The 23,500-nt window shown below is 33.5% G+C and overlaps 1 non-coding gene across 1 annotated transcript; it reads left to right on the forward strand.

Moving 5' to 3' along the window:
* Positions 1-21,678: 21,678 nt before the first annotated feature.
* Positions 21,679-21,783, forward strand: LOC140594348 (U6 spliceosomal RNA). The gene has a single exon (XR_011995063.1). It is a non-coding gene; the product is annotated as a U6 spliceosomal RNA (small nuclear RNA).
* Positions 21,784-23,500: the final 1,717 nt, after the last annotated feature.

Genomic DNA, 23,500 nt, shown 5'->3' on the forward strand with positions numbered 1-23,500 from the left:
ATATGTGCTTATAAAGGCTATTAGTCCCTTTTTCAAAAAACTTCATTTTGAAGTAATTTCAAACTTACCAAAAGGTTAAAAATATTACAAATAACTTCCATATCCTTTACCCAGTTTCTCCAAATACTAATGTCTTTATAAAACCATATTACAGTTATCAAGACCCAGGCAATTAACAATAATAAGATATTAACTAATCTATATGCCCTATTCAGATTTATTATTTGTTCTATTTATGTCCTTTCTCTGGTCCAGGAGTCAATCAGGATCATATATTTTATTTAGTTGTCACCTCTCCTGAAAGTCCTCCAAATCTGTGGACAGTTCCTAGCCTTCTTGTCTTTCATGACTTTGATGCTTTGGAAGAATGTTCACCAGTCATTTCGTGTATTGTCCCTCATTTGGGTTTGTCTGATTTCTTCTCATGTTTATATTTAAGTTGCATTGTTTTGCAAAAGTGCAAGTGGTTCTGTGCCTCTCCATTGCATGACATTAAGAGGTACGTGGTATTTATATGTCTTGTTATAAGGGACACCTGGGTGGCTCAGTGATTTAGCATCTGCCTTTTGCTCAGATTCTGATCCCAGGGTCCTGGGATCAAGTCCCATATCCAGCTCCCTGCTTCTCCCTCTGCCTATGTCTCTGCCTCTCTGTGTTTCTCATAAATAAACAAAAATAGGATCTTTAAAAAAATGTATCTTGATATCATATACTAGTACAATAATTACTATTAGTTTATTATAATTATTTTCTCTTTATAATTAAAAAGCATTTTGTAGGGAAGCACTTCGATAGTGAAGCAGAAGAGTGAAGTTCTTGTCTCACTGAGGCAAAGACTGAATCTCGCAGACAAAGGAGATGAGCAAAGAGACAGAGATTTACTAAGCGAGAATACAGAAAAAGCTCTCAGGAATGAGAAGGTTTCAACTAGGTTGCCGATGAGGGCTCTTCATCTCTGGCCTTTTATCAGGACTTTACCAGGAAACTTGTTGGTGGAACTGGACATGGTGCTTATACATTGTGTGAGAGTTTTCATTTCTGTGACATCTATGATCTATAGATATGGGTTGCTAGGTCTGGTTAATCTTTATAGTGAAATTTCCTTTGAGGCTTGATTAGTTTTTGTGGTTATTTTTATTTTCTGTGGCTACAATGTAATTATCAGGAAAAACATTTTAACCCTAGTAACTGGGATAGGTGGTCTAAATTTTCCTTATCTCTGTTTTTGTCCCATCTTCCTACCTGAAATACCCTCAGAGTCTGGTTGAGGCCTCTATTCTTTCCCTGCCTAAAGTCTCATCCTTTCTCTATTCAATAGTATGCAGATACCCTGTTTCTCATTATACTTTTGCTCACAAATGTTGGCATTCATCAATAATTCTGCAAAAGTTATCCTATGGTAATGCCAAAATATGATTTTTATTTCCATTATTCTTTATATATGTATTAATTGGAAATACTACCAGTTAATCCTGGATTTTATTTTCCACTCTACTGTGGCTTTGTGAAAGCAGTTATTAACATTATTTAGAAAATAATCCTAAAGTTTCCATTTTTTCCCCACTCTGCTTTGGTTAGCTATTGTTAGCATTATTCTTATCTATGTGTTATTAAGGCCATTTTGTAGAGGAGTTTGTTTGTTTTTTTTGTTTGTTTGTTTTTGTTTTTTGTTTTGTTTTGTTTTACTTTCTTCTTTTTTTTTATAAGTTTGGTTTTTGTTGTTTTTTTTTTTGTAGGGAAGTATTGAGAATATCCCCTCCCCCTTCTCCCTATCTGCCTATTCTTCTTCTCTAAAACTTTTTATTTTTCATAAACATCCTTTTTATTTTTCTACCTATTGCCCATTACTGTATCACCTCCGTTATGGTGAAGATATTAACTATAATATAAGGGCTTGGATATGAAACTATTTGAATAAAAATAAACTAATTAACAGAACAGAAGAAAATAATATTTTACTTTGGTTTTATTTCCTGAGCTAGAAAATTGACACATTAAGGAAATGAGAGAAAGCTGCTTGAGCCAACAGAAACTATTAACAAACGCTGTTCTCTTTTGGTTCTACGGCCCCCAGAAAAACAGGTTGGAAGCAAAATTCAAACCAACGAGGAGACTAGTAGGAAAGGAATTAAGTAAACAAGTTCCACAGAGTAACTGTTCCCTAAAGGGTTTTTAAAACAGAAGAATTTTAACTGGATCTTGAAATAAATGTTCCTGACATTGTTTGAACAAAAGGAGAAGTGGCCCTCTGGCCACAGATCCAGTGATCTGAGGAGACTGGGATGTGTCACTTAGGAATTCCACAAACAAAAGCAAAGTGAGGCTGGGAAGGTTGTAAAGAGGAATGGCTGGGGTGATTGCGAGGATCAAAGGATGGGGTAGTTGAAAAATGATTTCAATTCGAAAATTTAAAAAGACTTGTAAATTAAGTTTATTTTCATCTGAAGGATGGTCATGAAGTATATTACATGAGAGAATTGCCAGAGTCAAGCTCATCTCAAGAGAGAAAACAAATTTTTTTTTTTTGAAAACAAAATATTTTTAGAACTAATCCTTCTGGGTCTCCTATTACCATAGATAGATGATAGGAACAATTTATTTTGTAATCTCTCTGATAAAGTTAAGTAGCTCAATAAACTGAGTCACAACTAAACCTTGGCCCTGTCCTTAACCTTTACATACCTCTAGTCCTTCATCTGCACAATCTAAATAACAAATGATTTGCACATTAACTAGTCCACGTCTGCAAAGTGCTCCAGACTCCAAAATAAAGCTGCCATCTAATCCCAGAGATGGTGGCATGTGGGAAGTAACAACTGATGTCATCTATGGCTCAAGTGCCTTTGATCCTGTACAACTTGGTGGACCAGCTTGATCCCAACCTATGCAGGAGACCAAGGAGGAATAAAAGGAGGCTTTCTTGCTTTTAAACCATTGTGCACTCTAAATCAATTTTTCAGAACACTATATCCCACTCCTTAAGTATTTCATCATGCACTCCTTTAAAGTAATTCTCAAATTGTTCCTCCCTGAACATGTTGAGACGTCTTATCCAAAGAAAACAGTTTTGTGATTAAGAGTATTAGTAAGCCCTGAGCAAACTAATTTACATTTCTAAAAAGACTCAGATTTGTGACTTTGGTCATCAAGCCTAACAAAAGCTATCTCACATACTCTTTTTTTTGTTTTTGTTTTTAATCTTGCATTTGGTAGGTATAATAGTGATTCCATTTTCATGGAAAATAAAAGTGAGGCACAGAAGCTAAGCAATTTGCCCCAGGTCATGCATGTAGAGAGTATAAAGGCCAGGATATGGATCCACAGGTATAATATAATCTAATTAATCCAATTAAGTTACAGCAGTTTTCTTTCGATATTTTTCATTTATACGTTATTTTCTCTGCCATTTATGAAAGAAAAACACGTTTGTTTAACTCATTTCCCTTAAATATTTATCACTTGATCAAATGTGAATTCATAGTAAATTAACTTTGTAAAATCCAGGCTAAAATTGTTTCTCAATGGAAAAAGTAAAATGCTGCTTAATAAGTGGTTAAGCCTGAGCAATCTGGGAGGAGGGCCAGGACTGAGTGAGGAGAGAGGACAAAGGAGACAGGCATGCCATACCTGCTACCCAAAGAGAGCATAGCAGTAGTGTGAAAAGATATGGTTTGGGAGGGGATAGCTACAACGGCAATGAGCTGGAGTGATAAATGCCTGTACTTGCGATGTGATGTTTTCTTCACTTTTGACTCATGAATTATTCTATGCAGGATATTATTCTAAAATGCTTTTTCTGTAATTCTATTGAAACTGTATGTTCCATGGAAATCATGTGAAATCACACATTCACACACAAGCAAGGTATGTCAACCATCATCTCATCATGTAGAGGTAACCTCTATTAATGGTCTTGCCAACAAGCAATAAGAAAGGTTAATATACTGATTGGTGTCTACAACTTAGGAAATTCTCTAGGGCACGTGATAATATTTGCAAATATCATGGCAAACGTTAGTGGTAAAGTACAGAAAGACAAAGCAACAAGACCAATACTGACACAGGAACTTGAGAACTTAAAGTTTGGATCACCTAATAGTCTTTTATCAATGATACATTTACTAATTTTGATAATTGTGCCAAGAGAATGTCCTTGTTCATAGAAAGTGTCTGCTAAAATACTTAGTGGTAAAGGGGCATAAAGCCTCTAGCTTAATTCTTGAATAGTTCAGGAAAATGTATTATGTATATATACAAATATAGAGAGATGGTGAAAAAATAAGTGAGATAAAAATGTCAATAATTAGTGAACCTGGATAAAAGATATATGGGAGTTTTTGTACTATTCTTGTAACTTCTCTGTAAATTTGCATTATATCAAAATAAAAGATCAAAAAAAATTTTTTGGACCACCTGACCAGGTAATGAGATTTAGATCACTTCACTAAATAAGACACTGACTGACCCTAAAGTATGCGCAAGATGGCTGATGGAAAACGGATGTTGTAAATACCAACAACAACTATGTGACCAGCTACAGAAATGAGAACAAAGGAAGATGCATGCCCCTCTTTTACTTTGACAAGTATTTATTTGTATCTCTTTACCAATTTGTTCTCTCTCCTTGCCATTCCTATACTCTCTAATATAAGATGTGTGATTAGTGTTAAATTCGGTAATTCAGTATTACAGTTACACAGTACCAAATGGGGATTGGAACTAAAAAATAAGTAAAGCACCATCACTCAGAGTAAGAAAAATAATACATGGAACTACCGACAAACTGAAAAACTTAATAAACCTATAATCAAGTCATACTTTGTAAAGAATTGTGAGGTTACTGACTGAAATCAAATAGATTAAGATCCAATTCAGGTTTTGAGATGGTACCACCATCAAAAGAACCACTTGGCTGAACCAAGAGACTAACCTTCCTCCATCCTGTCCAAGACTTAAGACAGCTTTTGAGATGCCCTTACTTCGAAACTTCTATTAACAGGAGGCAGGTTAAAAGATCTCTGCATTCTTCCAAAATAGCATATTTTCCAATGTCTTCTCATCTATGATTAAAAGAAATAATATCTTTCAGATGATGGAGTCAAAAGCCATAGAGAACCATGGATTTGGGAGTTAGTCCCAGGAAGCAGAACTGGAGTTTAACCAAGGAACATTGCCCATCCTTAGGGTAGGGCTCTCATATTTTCAAAATGGGACTCTACAGAATTACTGTGTACTAGGGATGGCCCTGTGCCTCTGCTGTTCTTTCTGTAAAGGAGTCTTTATTGTGGTTTTCTGTATTTGTTCAACCCTTGTTTTTATGAGTGTGTGTGAAGGGAAATAGAAAAATTGTCTTTATACTTAATGAGTCTACAGATAAAGAGGATCCACATAGAGAGAATGTTATGATTATCACTATATCCCAAAACTGGGACCTTTGAGTTGGGTTAACCTTTGGGAAGGGGTTGAGTATATTTTATGTGTGTGGGAAGTAAAGCAAATATGTTTAATTAAGAGGGCAACTGTAATAGATCGTATTAGTGTCAAAGTATCACCTCTCCTACTGAGCCTATCCTTACAGGATGTCAGGCTTAGCCAAGTAGCAGTTTGGGGCCAAGAAATACTAGTAAAAATGATGTGTATTATTTCTGGGAAGTTTTATAAAATGTCAAGTGGATCTGTCATTGCTCTTTCCATTGTGCCAAGACTATCCTAGATAGTGACTATTCATCTAGCCTGGGTCCTTAAGTAGAGAGAAGTAGAGTAGAATGACAGGCAGTTGTCAGCCAATATGTAACAGCCATGAGAATCAAACCTATATTGGTGTCTGCCACTGAGATTCTCGTAGAGTTTATTACTACAATGTAACTTAGCAAAATCTAACCACCACACTGAAAAATTACTGAGAGATAATCAATTTCTATTATAACAGGGAGTAAAGCTAGTACTCATGGTGATAATCATTGAGCTTGAAAGCAGATATGCTATTTGTCCACTAATTTAACAAACATTTATTGGAAATACAACCATGTTCTGGAAACTGTGTTATTAGCACTGTTTTTGGTGCCCAGGAATGCATGTGATCAAGCTTTACTTATTGTGAAATGTTGAAAATTAAAGATCTGGGACAAAAAGAAAAATAGTTTCGGAGGAATTATATACAAAAAATTATTGCTTACTTTTGGTCACCATATGCCTGTGTGAACCAAGTATGAAAGTATGTAAAGTATTCAAGAACAGAATTAAAAATCTGTCATTAAATCTGGTAGTTATTGGGGAGAAACATTCAAGATAAGGAGTTTACAGAACATCTGACGGAGAATACAAGAGTTGTTTTCTTCTAGTCTTTGAAATTCCATGGATCACATGAATATACTTGAGTTTAGTAAGTCCCAAGGAAACAGAGCCATGAATTCCCATCATCTAGCAAGCATTTTGGCTGCAGGTAAACCCAATGGCATCTCTAATTCTTACACTAACAACCCTTTGAAAGAGGCAATAAGCAGAGAGGGCCCAAATGTGATGTAAGACACCTCCCATGTGTAGAAATAATGACGGCAAATGCCTTAAGGAATGTGAGATAAGTGGACATCACAGCACAGATACCAGTTATTTTATTAAATTTAGTGAATCCTGAAGAGGAATATGTATATGGCCCAAATTCCATGTACTTGTATTAGTTCATTTACCTAGGAAAGTGATTTAAATGGCTAAAATATAAACTTACATAAGGCAACAAACCAAAATCTTTTGATTTTGGAAAAAGAATTGTTAAGAAAATAGGATTTTATAATAGGGATGATACTAAGGAAATTGTAGACAAAGCTACTAGGTAAGTTGCTGGGACTTCAATATAAACTGCAGAGACAAATTTTCTGTGTGGATTGAGATAGAGAACTGAGGGATTCTAGAAGAGAGGAGCCAATCTAATTGACTTAGAAAAACACTCATGTTTTTCAGAACAACGAACTCTCTGAGAGGAATTTTACAAATTCCATTACTGTAAACAAAGTAGCATCAAGAAAAGAAATTCTCAAATTTTTTAAGAAAAAATTTGATAATTTATTCAATAATGTAGTTTGAGGAGTGTTTTTGAAGTTTTTTCTATTTCAACTTTTCATTTTAAACTAATTTTAGACTTAAAGAAAAGTTGCAGAAATTGGGAGTTGTCATATACCTCTTCCCCAGTTTCTCCTCAAGTGAACATCTTGCATTGTCATAGTCTAATTATGAAAACCAGGAAATTAGGGTCACCTGGATGGCTCAGTGGTTGAGCATCTGCCTTCAACTCAGGTCATGATTCCAAGTTCCCTGGATGGAGTCCTGCCTCGGGCTCCCTGCATGGAGCCTGCTTCTCCCTCTGTCTATGTCCTGGCCTCTCTCTGTGTATCTCTCATGAATAAATAAGTAAAATCTTCAAAAAAAAAAAAAAACATGAAATTAATACTGATATATTACCATCAACTAAAGTATGGAGTTTATTTTATGTTTATTTATTGTGAACCTATTTCCCCACTGATGTACTTCTTCTGCTCTAGAATTATGCTCTAGAATCATCTGCAGGATCTGATATTTTGTTTTGCTGTTATTTGCCCTTCATGTCCCCCAGTCTGCAAAGTTACACACTTTTCCCTTTGTTTAAGGACCTTCACATTTTAAAGAATGAGGTGAATTATTTTGTAGAATTTCCCTCCGTTTGGGTTTTTCTGATGCTTCCTCATGACAGAAGTTAATGTATATATTATTTGGTAAAACTAGAATAAACATGATACTATGTGCCTCTCAGGCCATCATGTAATAGAAGTCATAATGTTACTGTTTCTCAGTACTGGTGATATTAATTTTGCTGATTTGGCTAAAGTGTTGACTGCAGGGTTTCTCCTCTAAAAAGCTACTATTTCTTTTTCCATGTAAACACTTTCTGGTGGCACCAGGGTGGCTCAGTGGTTGAGCAGCTGCCTTCGGCCCAGGGCATGATTCCAGGGTCTTGGGATCAAGTCCCACGTCGGGCACCCCATGGGGAACCTGCTTTCCCTCTGCCTTTGTCTCTGCCTCTCTCTCTCTGTGTCTCTCAAGAAATAATGAATGAATAAATAAATAAATAAATAAATAAATAAATAAATAAATAAAATCTTAAAAAAAAAAAAACCTTCTGGAGAGATGTCCTTGGCACTATGTAAGGATACTGCTTCTCTTCAAATTTTTACCCTACACTTTTAGCATCAATAGATTGGTTTGCCACAGTCATTGTGGTGTTTGTCTAATGGTGATTTTCTATTTTCTTCTCACCTCCTGCATTTATTAATTGAAATTATTCTGTAAGGAAAAAATATTTCTTGTCCTCTATCTAATTATTCAATTAGTTGCTCATGTCAAAATAAACTCTTGGATATTTATTTTATTATGTGGGTTAAAAACCAATATAATTATCTTTTTTTTCTTCTCAAATTATTTCAGTTTTGGCCCTTCAAACTCCTTCCAGATGGCTCCTGCATTTGTTTTAAACAAGCTCACATCTTTCATTAAGTACTTCCAAGATCTGGGTTGTAGGTGTGTTCACTGCTTGTGGGTGTCATTAATTATAGTGCTTTTGGCCACAACCAATAGAGGTAGGAATATATGTGTACACTGACATCTGTATTTCTAGATCTATCTATTTGTATAACTGTTAAAACAATGAGTTTATACTGATATCTGATTCCAGTCGAACATCTCAGTGTTTATTTAGCTTTTCCCCTTTCCTTATATTTAATATCTTTTTCCAAAGATGAGAATTCCAGTTCTCTTTGCATGCAATCAATATATTTCCTTTTCATTTTTTTCTTTTAGTTCTAGTACACATGTTATATCATTACATAGTTTTGAAATTGTTAACCTATACCCTATAAAAAACACATTTACTAATTAGATAGGATCATTTGTGTAGTGCTCTTTTTTGCCTTTTTTGCCTTATGGTAAGCAATCAAAGTTACAATTATAAGCTATCAGGTTAGCTGTTTTTTCTGTACTAGTTCAATATGATTATGTTATTCATTTGTAATTCAGTTTGGTTCACTTGTACATGTTTCCATGTGACATAAGTTTTCCCTACATAGTTTTTTGGGCTAAGTTTTGAGGAGATGAGATATCTATGAAGCATTACTGTACATCTAAGAATCAGAAATATACAAAAAGATATATTCAGGGTAGAGTCACTCTGTCCTTATCCCTGCTCACACTCCCTTCTCCTTTACAACCACTTCTCATCCACTTTCTAGAAATAAACCATGTCTTTACTTTTTGGTAAAAAAAGTATCATTTTTTATGTTTATTTCACACAAATGAGCAAGTATGTGTATATTTTCTCATATCCCCACATTTCTTATATGAAAGATAGTACACTATAGTTTCTTTTCTAATTTGGTTTTCTCATTTAAGAATATATCCTACAAATCACTCCATATTAATTCATACAAATCTTCCTTATTCTTTTGTGCATAGTCCTCCATTGTTTAGACCATATTTTATCTAATCTCTTTCCTGTATATGAGTATTAGTTATTTCCAATAGTTTGAAATTACAAATAATGCTGTAACGAATAACATTGTACACAAATGTATTCTTACTACTGGGGGTGTATCTTTAGTGTATGTTTTTAAATGTTTCTGGATTGAAGAGTAAGTGTGTAGGTAGTTTTGTTAAGTATTACCAGATTTTATCAAAAATGTATTTTACTAATTTTCTTTCCCATTAGCAAAATATGAGAGTTTGTTTCCCCACAGCCTCACTGAAAATTTCAATATTACATAGTTAATTTTTGTACATTAGATACATGATAAGTAGGATCTCGGCATTTTTAAACTATTATTTCTCTAATTATGATAGAATATTTTAAGAACATTTTTTTCTATTTTTTTTGTGATTCTTTTAGTTATTTATTTTTTTTTCTCAGTTTCTATCAGGGTTTTGATCCTTTGTCTCTTTATTTTAAAAAGGACACTTTCCTTTGGTCGGTTTTAAATGTTGCAATTTTTCTCTACAAGTTAAGTCAGTTATATTTTTAAATACTGTTTTTTTTTCAACCATTTTTATTTTATGTTGTCAAATGCAACAGTCTTTTCAATTAATGCCTTTGAATTTTATATCACACTCACTATGCCTTCCCTATGCAGAAACTAAAGAGAAATTCATGAATGTTTCTTTGTAGTAGATCCATGGCTTCATTCTTTACATTTAGATACCTAATCCATCCGTAGTAATCTCTTATATGATATGAGACAAATTTAATTTTAGCTTTTTCCATATGGCTACCTCGTTGTCTTATCACTATTTATTAACGAGTCAATCTTTACCCTGGTAAACTGATTTGCCAGTTTATCATATATTAAATTTCTATATGTATTTGCATCTAGTTTTGGACTTTCTATTTTATCTATTCTATCTATTCATCTCTATTTAGTTTTAAATTTTTTTCCTCATGCTGATCTTACACATTTCTTGTGAAATTTATGTCTTTATATTTAGTCTTCTTTGTTGCAATCTTAAATGTATATATGAAGACTGTTGACTTTATATGATAATTTTATATCCTGGTCAACTTACTCAATTCATTAATAGTTGAATTAGTTTTAGTATCGATTCTCTGGCGTTTCTATGTATTTTATCATATTAACTGAACATAGAGATCATTTTACTCCTTAAATTGCCCGTTTTTACAACTCTAACTGATTTCTCTTATTTAATTGTCCTGGCTAAGAATATTTCTACTACATTGCCAAATCATAGAGATATATATGAGATATTTAGTAGAGAAATATAATCATATTAAAAGAATATCTCTCCAGTCCCATTTTCTTTATCATTTTCATCATGAATGTATATTGAATCTGTCTAGAACTTTCTCAGTATTTAAGGAGATAATCATGTGATATTGAATTGAGCTAAGATGAAGGAAGCAATGAATGTAGATTAGTGAAAAGACAAGTTATAGAGGAAAATGGAGGGAAGATTGACAAATAGAAAGTCTGGTAGAAACCAGTAAACCTGTGCATTATGTAAGTATGAAATGGTTTGTATCAGCACAAAGGACCCATTCTTAATACAGATAAATCTATAAGTTTTTTTTAAATGAGGATTATTTTTCTTCTGTGAATTTCTGTAAGCATAATGAAACAATATTTTATGATGAACTAAGAACCAGTGAAGCAGAGACATTTTTATTCCTCCTGTTGCCATAGAAACAATGAATACTTAGGAATACTTAGGAACAATTACACATGATAACCAACCTGTCATATAGTTTGTGTGACATTTTAGAAGACTCACAGATGCTATAGATTCTTTACTTTCTAAAATAATATCCTACATATTGTATTATTACAAAAAGAGATGATAAATATGTTGATGTTCAGGTAATTCAAGATCTATCTAGTTTTATCTACCAAAATCTATTAATCTAATTAAATGTTAGAATAAAATGGAATTTGGTTTTAAGTACTACCTTAGGTTTTAGGAAGTTTTTTTTTTTCATTTTTGTTTAACATGTTTGATAGTCTCATTTCTTATTAATCAAACACTTCATAATCAAGGAGAAGCATTTTAGTCTACTTTTGAGCATGTTCCTTCTAGCTGCAGGATTTAATTTTAATTTCTGCTAAATTTGTCCAATAAACCCCTTTCAAAACAGAAATATATATACTTTCAAGAATTCTAATCTAGATATGACTTTTAATAATCCAAAATAAATTAAGATGTAAAATAGCTAAGAACTAGCTCTCATTAAACTAAAATGTCTATGTTTACCTAATATTTAGTCTTGGGAGTTAAATAGTATCTTATGATAAAATCATTATTCCAGTTTAATAGATTCTGTGAAATGTCATGTATGCCTTTGGATTATAAAAAATATAAGTTCTGAAAAGTTTCTAATAGAATGCCTCAATATAGGAAACTAGAATACAAATACGAAGTAAATTTTTCAAATGGGCTGGTTTAGACCTTCAGTAATAAATCAGTTAATAGTAGTGAAGTCATGAAATATTTAAAATACACACAGGTATTGGTTAATAAGCAGGTAGACTGTAAAATGTGGAATCAAAAATGTGAAATTAAAGTTCCCTTAAAAGGCTAGCCTTCAGATACTGTAATTTTGTTTCTCCAAGAATCATAAATATTAACAACCTTGGAAATAGTATTCAGGACTATTAAAATAATACAATAACAACCAAAAGAATAAAATGTTACTTTCCTTACCAAATAAGAGTGGTATAAATTAGCTAAAAATTTTTAATCAGCTAAAATTTTGATTAAAATATAAAAAAAATTATAAGATCAATGACAAATCACAGACTTCAAATACTTTTCTCTTTTTTTCTTAAAGATTGTATTTATTTGAGAGAGAGAGAGAGAGACAGAGCACAAGCAGAGGGAGCAGGAGACAAAGGCAGAGAGAGAAGTAGGCTCCCCACAGAGCAGGAAGCACAATGTGGGGCTCAATTCTAGGACCCTGAAATCACAATCCGAACCTAAGGCAGACTTAGGTTCTGAGTGCCCCTTGAATAATTTTCTATTATCTCCAACATTTTCTACTTTTGAGAGCTGTAATTTCAAATTTTTAACTTCAACTCTTGGTATTATTATTATTATGTCACCAGGTCAAGATGCTGATAAATGACTAATGCCTTCTGCTGCACATGAAAAGTAATATAATGCAATGACATATCAAAGTAATTTTTTATTCCAAGCTAGAAATTTACAGTAAAAATTAAAGTTAACAATACATTAAAATGTCCAGTTCATTAGAATATATCACAGCCTCCGAATTATCTTTCTATAAAAATGTTTCAAAAAGGTACTATTACCAACCTTGTATCTTTATCTGAAATTTTAATAAAAACAAGAAGAAGAAAGACAGGAGGGAAGAAAGGAAAGGAGAAGGAAGAGAAGAGACAGAGAGGAAGGAAAAGGAGAGACAGAAGGAAGGAAGGGAGGAAGGAAGGAAGGAAGGAAAGAAGGAAGGAAGGAATCTAAAGAAAGAAAGAAAAGAATGAAAGAAAGAAAGAAAGAAAGAGAAAGAAAGGAAGAAAGAAAAGAAAGAAAGAAAGAAGAAAGAAAGAAAGAAAGAAAGAAAGAAAGAAAGAAAGAAAGAAAGAAAAAGAAAAAGAGAAATTGTGTACTTTGACCACAAATAACTAGACCAGATGTCAGCCAGAAGTTGCTGTATCTTCAAATAAACCTAAACGTTTGGATCACTTTCACAGCTGATGCAGGGTAAATTCCAGGAAACAGGCATACATCCAAAAGAGTGCTTCCCTCTACATCACACCTCATATAACATTTCAGATATCCCAAACATGGAACTATGGTAGTGGCTAACAATGCTAGAATACTTGGGTAGGAACATTTTTCACCATGATTACCATTTTTTTAGGTAGATGATTCTAAGGTAGATTATTTAGATTAGTATTTCTACTTTCTTCTTTCTTTAACATATTCCCATGGGGAAATTAAAAAAAAACAATGATTCTGGTAATATGTTCACAAATACCTCTATCAGGATGTAGTTACTCTATAATTTTAAATTTTCCAAAATAAATTATGGGAGAGAAATTTCCCCATGTCATTTCTGGCACAATAATGCATGGGAAATAATTCTGAACCTGTGACAACAGAATTTAAATCTGTGATTTATTTTGTTAATTTAAATAAGAAATAGGTAAACATAAAGTTAAGAATATTTCCATTCTTTTTTTTTTCCCAGACATTTCAGTAAGTTTTCCTCTTTGGGTATCCTAAAAGAAGAAATTCAGATGTTTGCTCATTTTTTTATTCAGAACAAACTTAGTTGGGAAATGTAAAATGTGTCTTAGCATTACAAGCCAATTTGGTCACTAATTCCTCTTGAAGAGAGGGTAGGTAGTAGTGATTAAGAATGTGGCCACTGGAATGAGGATGTCTTAACTACTAGCTTGACTCTGCTTGACTCTTAATGAAGTTCATCAAACATCTATTTGAATAGTTCCCCTATTTCTATGATTGGATTATTGGTGTCCAAGGACTACAATGGGTGTAAGATCTGGAATCAGACTGGCCAGCTCTACACTGACCAGTTGTATAACTTTGAGCAGTCTATGTCTTACATCCTTCACCAGTTAAAAAAAAAAAAAAGAAAGAATGAAAGAAAGAAAGAAAGAAAGAAAGAAGGAAAAAGAAAGAAAAGAAAAAAAAGAAAAGAAAAGAAAGAAAAGAGAAAGAAAAAAATGTGTTTTGTGTATGTACCTACCTTATAGGACTATTATGAAGATTGAATGAGATAATGTATGTAAATTTAGCACAGTACCTGGCAAACTACAGGTATTTGCAACAAATAATTAATTTTATTACTGTTTGTCAAACTGACAATGAAAGATAGCTTTAATAGAAAGCCAAGTTAAGCTGTTGAAGTATTTTATGTAAGGTTGAAATTTAAAACTGCTCAAAGAGAAGCTCTAGAAACTTTGGAAAACTCACAAAATAAAGAACTATCTTTATGATCCAGCTTATTTTGATTGAATTATTATTTCCATTGGAAGGCACTAATATCCACCAATGTCTTTGCAAATGTAGAGTAGCAATGGACAATAGTATATGGGCATCCGGCATTGCTCACCCACAGTCTCTAAGGTGGAAAACATTATGAAAAACTGAACTACTACAATAGGTACCTGCTCTGTTACGTGCTTACATTCTTTCTCATCACCACACCTGTATGGCTCTAACTCTATGGAATGGAAAGTTGTTGCCACCAGCATGAACCTTGAGCAGGGTTTTATGTTGCCACCTGACAGCTCCTGGAAATTCATGGGTGAAACTTGCCTTGGGTGAGAGCTTGTATGGTCTTATTAGGATTGTTTCTTTCTTTCTTTTCTTTCTTTCTTTTTTTTTTTTTTAGATTTTATTTATTTATGCATGAGAGACACAGAGAGAGAGGCAGAGACCCAGGCAGAGAGAGAAGCAGGCTCCCGGCAGCGAGGCCGATGTAGGACTTGTGTAGGACTTGATCCCCAGTCTCCAGGATCAGGCCTGGAGCCTAACGCAGACGCTCAACTGCTGAGCCACCCAGGTGTCCCAAGGATTCTGTTTCTTTACAGACGGTCAAAACAAATTCTGCCTTTGTAAGCTATTCATTGTGTCTGCTCCCCTTTGTCTACTGATTTGGTTGTTTTTCTATTATATATGTGAATGATGCATATATTTTAAGAAGGTATGTTTTTGTGTATTTGATACATGTTTTTTCAAGTCTTTTCTTTGATGCCTTCTAATTATTTTTTGTTTTCAACCTCTCATTTTAATATATTCCTCATGATTATTATGATAATTAAAAGAAATAATATATATTATAAATGTAGGAATTATCACATAGAGAGAACTGTCATGTAGGTTGTAATTTTTACAAGAAAAATGAATATACTTGAATATATTAAAATTGCTAACTTATATGTAATTATCAAGTATTTTTATTTAACTAGTGATTATTTGATTATTAGGAATTCTTTGTATATTTAAAAATAGAGGCACATTTATATGCATACGTATTTATGTAGTTAAAGACATAAATTTGGTATATACAAATCTATGTGTGTATATAAATATTCAAGTTCTCATGTACAGATATATTTTTCATTTTTATATTAGTAATTTTTCACATACTTTTAAAAACATTTAAGAGATTTACTTATTTATTTTAGAGAGGGAGGGGGAGAGAGACCATGAGCAGGGAGAGGGGCTGAGGGAGAAAGAGAGAAAATCCACAAGCAGAGTTCCCACTGAGTGTACAGTCCAACACAGGGCTTTATTCCAAGATCCTAAAGTCATGACCTATAGCTGAAATCAGGAGTAAACCACTTAACTGACTGAGCCACTTAACTGAGCCACTTAGGCACCCTGATTTTTCACATGCTTTCTACTGAAGAATAGAAATTTAGAAGTAAAATTTAATATCATGTGTATTTAATCAAGAACCAATATCATATCTATTTAATCAAATTATCCAAATTTGGATACTTTGTTCCTGCTAAATGTTCATATTTAAGTAAAAATGTCTATTAACAGATCATTTCTTCAAAGCAATTATTTCCAACAATAAGTTGTTTTTACCCAAACATGTTCAATATAAATGGAGAAATGTAAGAAAGTAATATATGAAGTTTTAGAAACAGAAGCCCATTGACATTTAATACCATTGCAAAACATTTAAATCCATTATTTAAAGTACTCAAATGTTTTCAGGACTTTAGTGTATTTAGACAATGAAGGTAAGAATTTTCCCATTGTAACAAGACAATATTATCCCTGTTAAATCATAATAATATATAATTCTGTAAATACCACTAATGAATCAAATATATCAGACAAATAATTTTAATTAATGCATATAAAAAAGCCAGCAACGTTATATACCAACAACCCTAATTTATGTATCTGATCACTTTCATATTGCATTATTAAACCACTACCTATCACATAATGTTTAAGAAGCCAAGTAATATCAATAATTGATTATAACTTTTAAATTACTCTGCTTTTAAAATTATCCATAGAATGGAGGTCAAGTTTAAATTGCTCTTATCCATCACTGGGTGTTGATGGATGCAAAATATCCATTATATGTAAATTGAACCTAATGGGGCTAGAAGCAAACCTCTGGGTTCTGTTATATTATATCTTGTGCAGGTAGAAATACAATTGAACTATTTCAAAAAAATCTTAATTTCCTTTAGAGGATGAAATAGAAAACATTTCAAATTTTTTCTGGACAATTATTTCAAAGGATTTTTAAGTATATATTCTCCCTTGAATATTTTTTCTTTATTTTTTTAAATAGTTTTAGGTTTAAAATAAAATTGGGAAGGAAGTACAGAGATTTCAGTACAGTCTCTGCCCCACACATTCAGAGTTTCCCTGATAGATCATCCCCACTCACAAGAATGGTGCATTTTAACCAACAATGAGCCTACACTAACACATCATAATCATCCAAAGTCCGTGGCTTACCTTAAAGTTCACTCTTAATATATATTCAATGGGTTTGGAAAGATATATAATGACATTTTTCCATCATTGCAATCACTGCCATAAAAATTCTATCTGCCCTGCTTATTCATCTCTCCCCCAAACACACACCTTGGGCAACCACTAATCTTTTTGTTTCCATAATGTCACCTTTTCCAAAATGTCACATAGTTGGAATCATACAGCATGTAGCCATGACAGATTGGCTTTTCTCACTTAGTAATATACACTTAAGGTTCTTCATGTCTTTTATGCCTTGATAGCTCATTTCTTTTTAGCACTCAGTAATATCCCACTGTTGGAATGCACCAGCTTATTTATTCAGTCATCTGCATTTTGGTTGCTTTCAAATTTTGAAAATTACAGATAAAAATGCTATAAACATCCATGTGCAGATATTTTTATGGACAAAATTTTCAACTTCTCTGGGTAAATACCAAGGAGCAAGATTACAGGGTCATATAGTAAGTTCAAACAAGAAATCATCACACTGTTTTCCAAGGTGGCTCTATTATTAGCATCCCCACCAGTAATTTATGAGAATTCTTGATGCTCCACATCCTCACCAGTGTTGTCAGTGTTCTGGATTTTGGCCATTCAAATAGATGGTAATAGTATCTCAGTGTTTTTGTTTCTTTAATTTGCAATTCCCTAATAACACACGATATGAAGCATTTTTCCAGATACTTACTTGCCATTACTACTTTTTGTTGTTGCTGTTGTTGCTAAAGTGTCTGTTAAAGTCTTAGGCCATTTTTTAATTGGAATACTTGCTTTCTTATTGTGAGTTTTAAGTGCTTTTCATATATTTTGGGCAATAATTCTTTATTGTATGTGTCTTTTGCAAATATTTTCTCCCAGTCTGTGGTTTGTCTTCTCATTCTCTTGACATTGTCTTTAGCAGATCAGAGGTTTTGATTTAAATAAGTCCAGCTTATCTATTATTTTTTTCATGAACTGTGCCCTTGTTATTGTCTACAAAAAGTCATTACCATACCCAATGTCATTTAAGTTTTCTCCTGTGTTATATTTTGGTAGCCTTATAGTTTTACATTTCATATTTCAGTGTGTGATACGTTTTGATTTAACATTTGTGAAGGATGCATGGTATGCAGGTAGATTATTATTATTATTTTGCATCTGGATGTCCAGTTTTCCAGTACTACTATTAAGAAAACTGTCTTTGTTCTATTTTACGACCCTTGCTCCTTTGTCAAAGATTAGTTGACTACATGTACATGGATATGCTTCTGGGCTCCCTGTTGTGTTCCATTCACCTTTTTATCTGTTTTTTTTTTTTTTCTCACCAATACAGTACTGTTTTGATTACTGTGGCTTTATAGTAAATTTTGAAGTCAACTAACATCAGTTCTCCAATTTTGTTCTTGTCTTTCAATATTGTATTGACTCTTCTGGGTCTGAATATTTTTCATAATAATTTCTCACTGTCACTATCTTCCCTGTAAAGTTCTTCACATTTTAAAGTCCTCCTTTTTCTTATTCACTTTCAGGTAAAAGAGTAATTGATTTTTAAATATTCTACAGAATCTACCCATGATTCACATTCTAGTTATAAATTAAAATCCATTCTGACAAATAGCTCTGCAAGATCTCATTTCTCCTTGATTTATTTTGAAATGTCGGAGGTTTAATTGATCGACATATTCTACAACACTTTAAGGCTATAATTGTTAACTTTTCATAAGTTAGTGTTCTTTTAAAAACTAAACTTTAAGACACCCCAAAAAAGTATACATGTTGACTAATGTCATGAGAAGAAGCATAATAGAGTTTACAAAACTGAGACATAAGAATTGTTCCTTACTGTATAACAGTTTCTGGCTGGTATTAGTTTCACATACTAAGTAGCACATGACTGAAGTATGTAAGTACAAACATCATTTATAAGACTATATTAATTTCCAGGGCCCCTGTGTTTCAGTTGGTTAAAAGTTCAACCATTGGTTTCAGCTTAGGTCTTGATCTTGGGTCCTGCGATTGAGCCCCTGTGATGGGCTCTGCACTCAGCATGGAGCCTGCTTGTCCCTCTTCCACTGTTCTCCCTATGTTTTCTCTCTCTCTCAACTAAATAAAGTAATTAAATTTTTACACACAAAAAAAGGTCTATATTAGTTTCCTGTTGCTTCAGTAACAAATTACCACAAGCCTAGTGGCTTGAAACAACACAAGGAAGTCCAAAATGTGTCTCACTGAGCTAAAATCAAGGTATTGGCAGGATTGTGTTCCTTGTGAGACTTCAAAGAAACTTTACCTCATTGCCTTTTCCCAGCTTCTAAAGGCCCTCCATACTCCTTGGCTCAGGTCCCTTCCTTCATCTTCAAAGTACTCCACTCCAAGCTTTGCCTCTGTCATCCCATCATCTGTCTCTGATTTTGACACCTTTGCCTTCCTTATATCAGGAATCATGATTACAATGGGCACACCGGATAACCCAGAATGATCTCCTTTTCTCAAAATCCTTAATTTAGTCACAAATGTAAACTCTTTTTTTTTTGTCAAAATAAGGCAATATATTCATAAGTTTTGGGAATTCCTATATTTTTTTTGTCTTCACAGTGACCATGGGATATATGTACTTGGAGCTAAAAAAAATAAAATCTAGGGAGATTGTTAACACTTTGAAGTTCTTAGTCTGTATGGTCAATCATTAAAGCTATCTTGATGGAGACATAGGGTGAGAAGTAGGGGGAATTTCAGCTTATAAGGTCTGGCAGAGGAGGAAGATCTGATGGAAGACCCAGTCAAAAGACTAGAATAGCATGATCTCAAAAGTCAACCAGATTTCTGGTTTTCCAACAGCCCCACGTGAGACACTGGGCAAGGTACTTAACCTTTCCAGTCATGAATTTCCTCATTCACGTCTTCTCCACAGAGTTGTTGTGAAGACTTCGATGGTATAATGCTGTAGAGCCTTTAGCTCAGTTCCTCAGTGCCTGCTGTCATGGTCATGGTCATCGTCACCACCTCCACGGTCATCCTTAGGGATAAAGTAGGATGCAGTCTTGGAAGTGTGGTTGCAGCACTCAGATCTCTGGCTTTCTTGTGAGGGGAAGAAATTCTCTTTTGCTGCCCAGGCCCTTTGGCCCCCGTGTCCTTCCTTAGATTACGGGAACTTCTTGTGGGGGAATGATCGGGTATCCTGATTCCAGCTCAGCACCGTATTTATCAGTGACAAAGAGTACCAGAAAACTTCTTGCAATACGTACAAACTCAAAGCTACTTAAATAGCCATGTGGCCAAGTCAAGACTACTGTGTACACAATAATATAAAGATAAGAGATCTGCTCGATATAATTTTTAAACTTTATCTTCCTATACTTTCCATATGAGTTTCTACTCCAAAAATAATGAGATATAGGGAATGTCCAGCACCAAATATAAAGATTATGAAGACCACAGAGATGTATTTACCTTCCCTTTTATATGTAACTAATCCATTCAATTGTATGCTTTGAAAGGAGTAAACTGCCTAAAACAATTTATGTCAAAACCAATTTGGATTAAACAACATAAAAAACAGAGGCAAATTTTTTCTTTAAAGGTCAGAATGTTTCTGTATTTCTATTCATAAGTATCCTTGATTTGTTGCTATAAAACCAAAAATTGATAAATGTAGTGATGTAAGATGGATGTATCTTTCTTTTTTTTTTTTTAATTTTTATTTACTTATGATAGTCACAGAGAGAGAGAGAGAGAGGCAGAGACACAGGCAGAGGGAGAAGCAGGCTCCATGCACCAGGAGCCCGATATGGGATTCGATCCCGGGTCTCCAGGATCGCGCCCTGGGCCAAAGGCAGGCACCAAACCGCTGCGCCACCCAGGGATCCCCGGATGTATCTTTCTTATGCAAGAAAGATAACAGCAAAGAGGCCAACAAATCAAGCCCTTGACTCTGAATCAACAGAGGCAAGTTAGCATACATATATACACTTCAATTTTATGAAAAATTATGAAAAAAATGTGCTTTCTACTTTAATTAGATTTTTAAATTAACCAATGACTTTTCTAACCTGATCTTGTCAAATAATTTGGTCTCTAGGACTCATTACTGGCAAAACTGTAGTGAGGCAGGCAGGCTCATGTACTAGTGAGAGAGTATAAACTGAGGAAAGATTTGTAGAAAACAAATTAACCTTTAAAATGTCAGTACATTTTAAACACTTCTAGGAATCTCTTCTAAGGAAATAATTCATTAAAATTTTGGGGAAAAATCTTTATGTAATAATGTTTAAAACTAATATTTTATATATAAAATACAGGAATAAATGATGATGGTGGAGGTCACACACACACACAATTATACAGCCACATGACAAAATTTTATGCACCTGTTGAATGTGTAATGGCACAGAAAAAACCTGTCTCAAACAATGTTAATGATAGAATAGATCACAACTCTGTATGTACAAAATTATTTCAATAGTGCTTGCTTCTCATATGTCTGGGTGGCTCAGTCATGTGTCAAACTCTTGGTTTCAGTTCAGGTCATGATCTCAGGGTCATAAGATTAAGCCCCACTTTGGGCTCTGTGCTCAGAGAGAGATTCTCTCTCCCTCTCTCTCCCTGTCAACCCCTCCCCTCGTTCATGCTCTCTCTCTCTCTCTCTCAAATAAATAAATAAAATCTTTAATAGTGCTCACTTTAGCAACACATAGTAAAATTGGAACAATACAAAGGAGATTAGCATAAACTCTGTGCAAGAATGACGTCCAAATTCATGAAGCATTCCAATTAAAAAAAAAAGAAAATAAAATTATTTCAACAAACATAAGAATAAATAGGAAAAACTGCATCAAAATGTAGTATTGGATATCTGATTATTTTCTCCTACTTCTCTTCATAAGCTTTTTGTCTTTTGCAACTTTTATATGTATATATCTTTGAATTAGAAAAGAATTAAAATTTAACAATTGTTTCATAATAAAAAACTGAAAAACATTTATATCTTTATTGAAATGAATAATTAGATATTTTTCCTTTTTTTTTCTTTTGAGACAGAGAGAGAACATAACACACAAGGAGAGAAGGGACAGAGTGTGGGAGAGAGAAAATCTTAAGCATACTCCACGCCTAGTGTGGAGCCCAAAGCAGGGCTCTATCTCAGGATCCTGAGGTCATAACCTGAGCTGAAATCATGAGTCAGAAAATTAACCAGCTGAGCCACCCAGCTGCCCCTAATTAGCTATTTCTCTAAATTATAATTTTACATCGAGAAGTTTGGGAGGGAGGCAGAGTTTCTGAAAAGTTATTCTGATTCTCTGTGGGACCTTGTCTTTATAAGCACAGTTAACATGTTCTAGAACAAAAATAATGTATGTCAAAATATTGTGCCAAGGACAAGTAGTAAAAGTTAAGAACAGAAAAGTAGAATTAAGAGATATTCTAAGAGTTATACTTTCAATAATGAATACCTCAGTGTTCTCTTTTGTAAGATTAGAGATTTTGACTGATTAACCTCTGTGTTCTTTCAGTACCAACAGATTATGCTTTTATAATTTTCTCTCCAAAAATAATAATTTGCATCCAAATTTACCTTTGCACAAATATATCTCCCTTTATTGCTGGGGAGGATGTAAAATTTATATATATATATATGTATATATATATATATATACATATATATATAAAGTATATATATATAAAATGATGATCTAATGAACTAATGGATGGATAATATATATATATACAGGATATATATCCTAATGGATTATATATTTATATATTCTCAGGACCATAACCTATTGCCCTGCCATCCACAGTTTGCTTGCAGATTTCTTGTTCTCAGCTTTCACAGGTTCTCAGTTTTATGGAAAGTGGAATTATTCTTTACAAATCACTTGTTTAGGCTTTGAAAACTTATCCTCTTGACTTCAAACCACATAATCTTATTCTTGCTGTTTTATTTTGTTTTGTTTTCTTTTAGACACTGGAGCATGTTTCCCTCCTTGTTTAAATTGCTTTGCATTAGGGTCATTAATTGGTGAATGTTGAGGGCTCAACATATGCTTCCCATAAAGTTGCCAGCTTCCTCCGGTGTTATATGACAGCCTTCTTGAAAGTTGAAGGACAAGGTGCTTGCATTTCATCTAAAAAAAAGACATAATTTGAACTAATGTAAATTTATAGTAGCCGAGATTACATTATAATAGAGAAGTCTGCAATGGTGGATGTAGGAAGAGTCATAAAGGACAAGTTGCAAGGGTGAAATATATTAATGTCGGTAACAGGATGTGAGAGCACACCATGTATACATCTGGGAAGCTTCAGAAGCAAGGGAGGGAAACCATCAGGAAACAGAGGCTGGTTAAATATCACATTGCTCTCAATAGGCAAATCAGATTAAAAACAATCTTGATGTTTTGAGTAAAGTAAATAAAATCACACTCTATAAAGCAAGAAGTGATTTTGTAACTGAGAGAAGCTTCCTGTAACTGCAAGTTTTATGTGAGGTCCC

This window comes from Vulpes vulpes, chromosome 10, assembly GCF_048418805.1.
Source record: "Vulpes vulpes isolate BD-2025 chromosome 10, VulVul3, whole genome shotgun sequence".
In the NCBI taxonomy this organism is placed as follows: Eukaryota; Metazoa; Chordata; class Mammalia; order Carnivora; family Canidae; genus Vulpes; species Vulpes vulpes.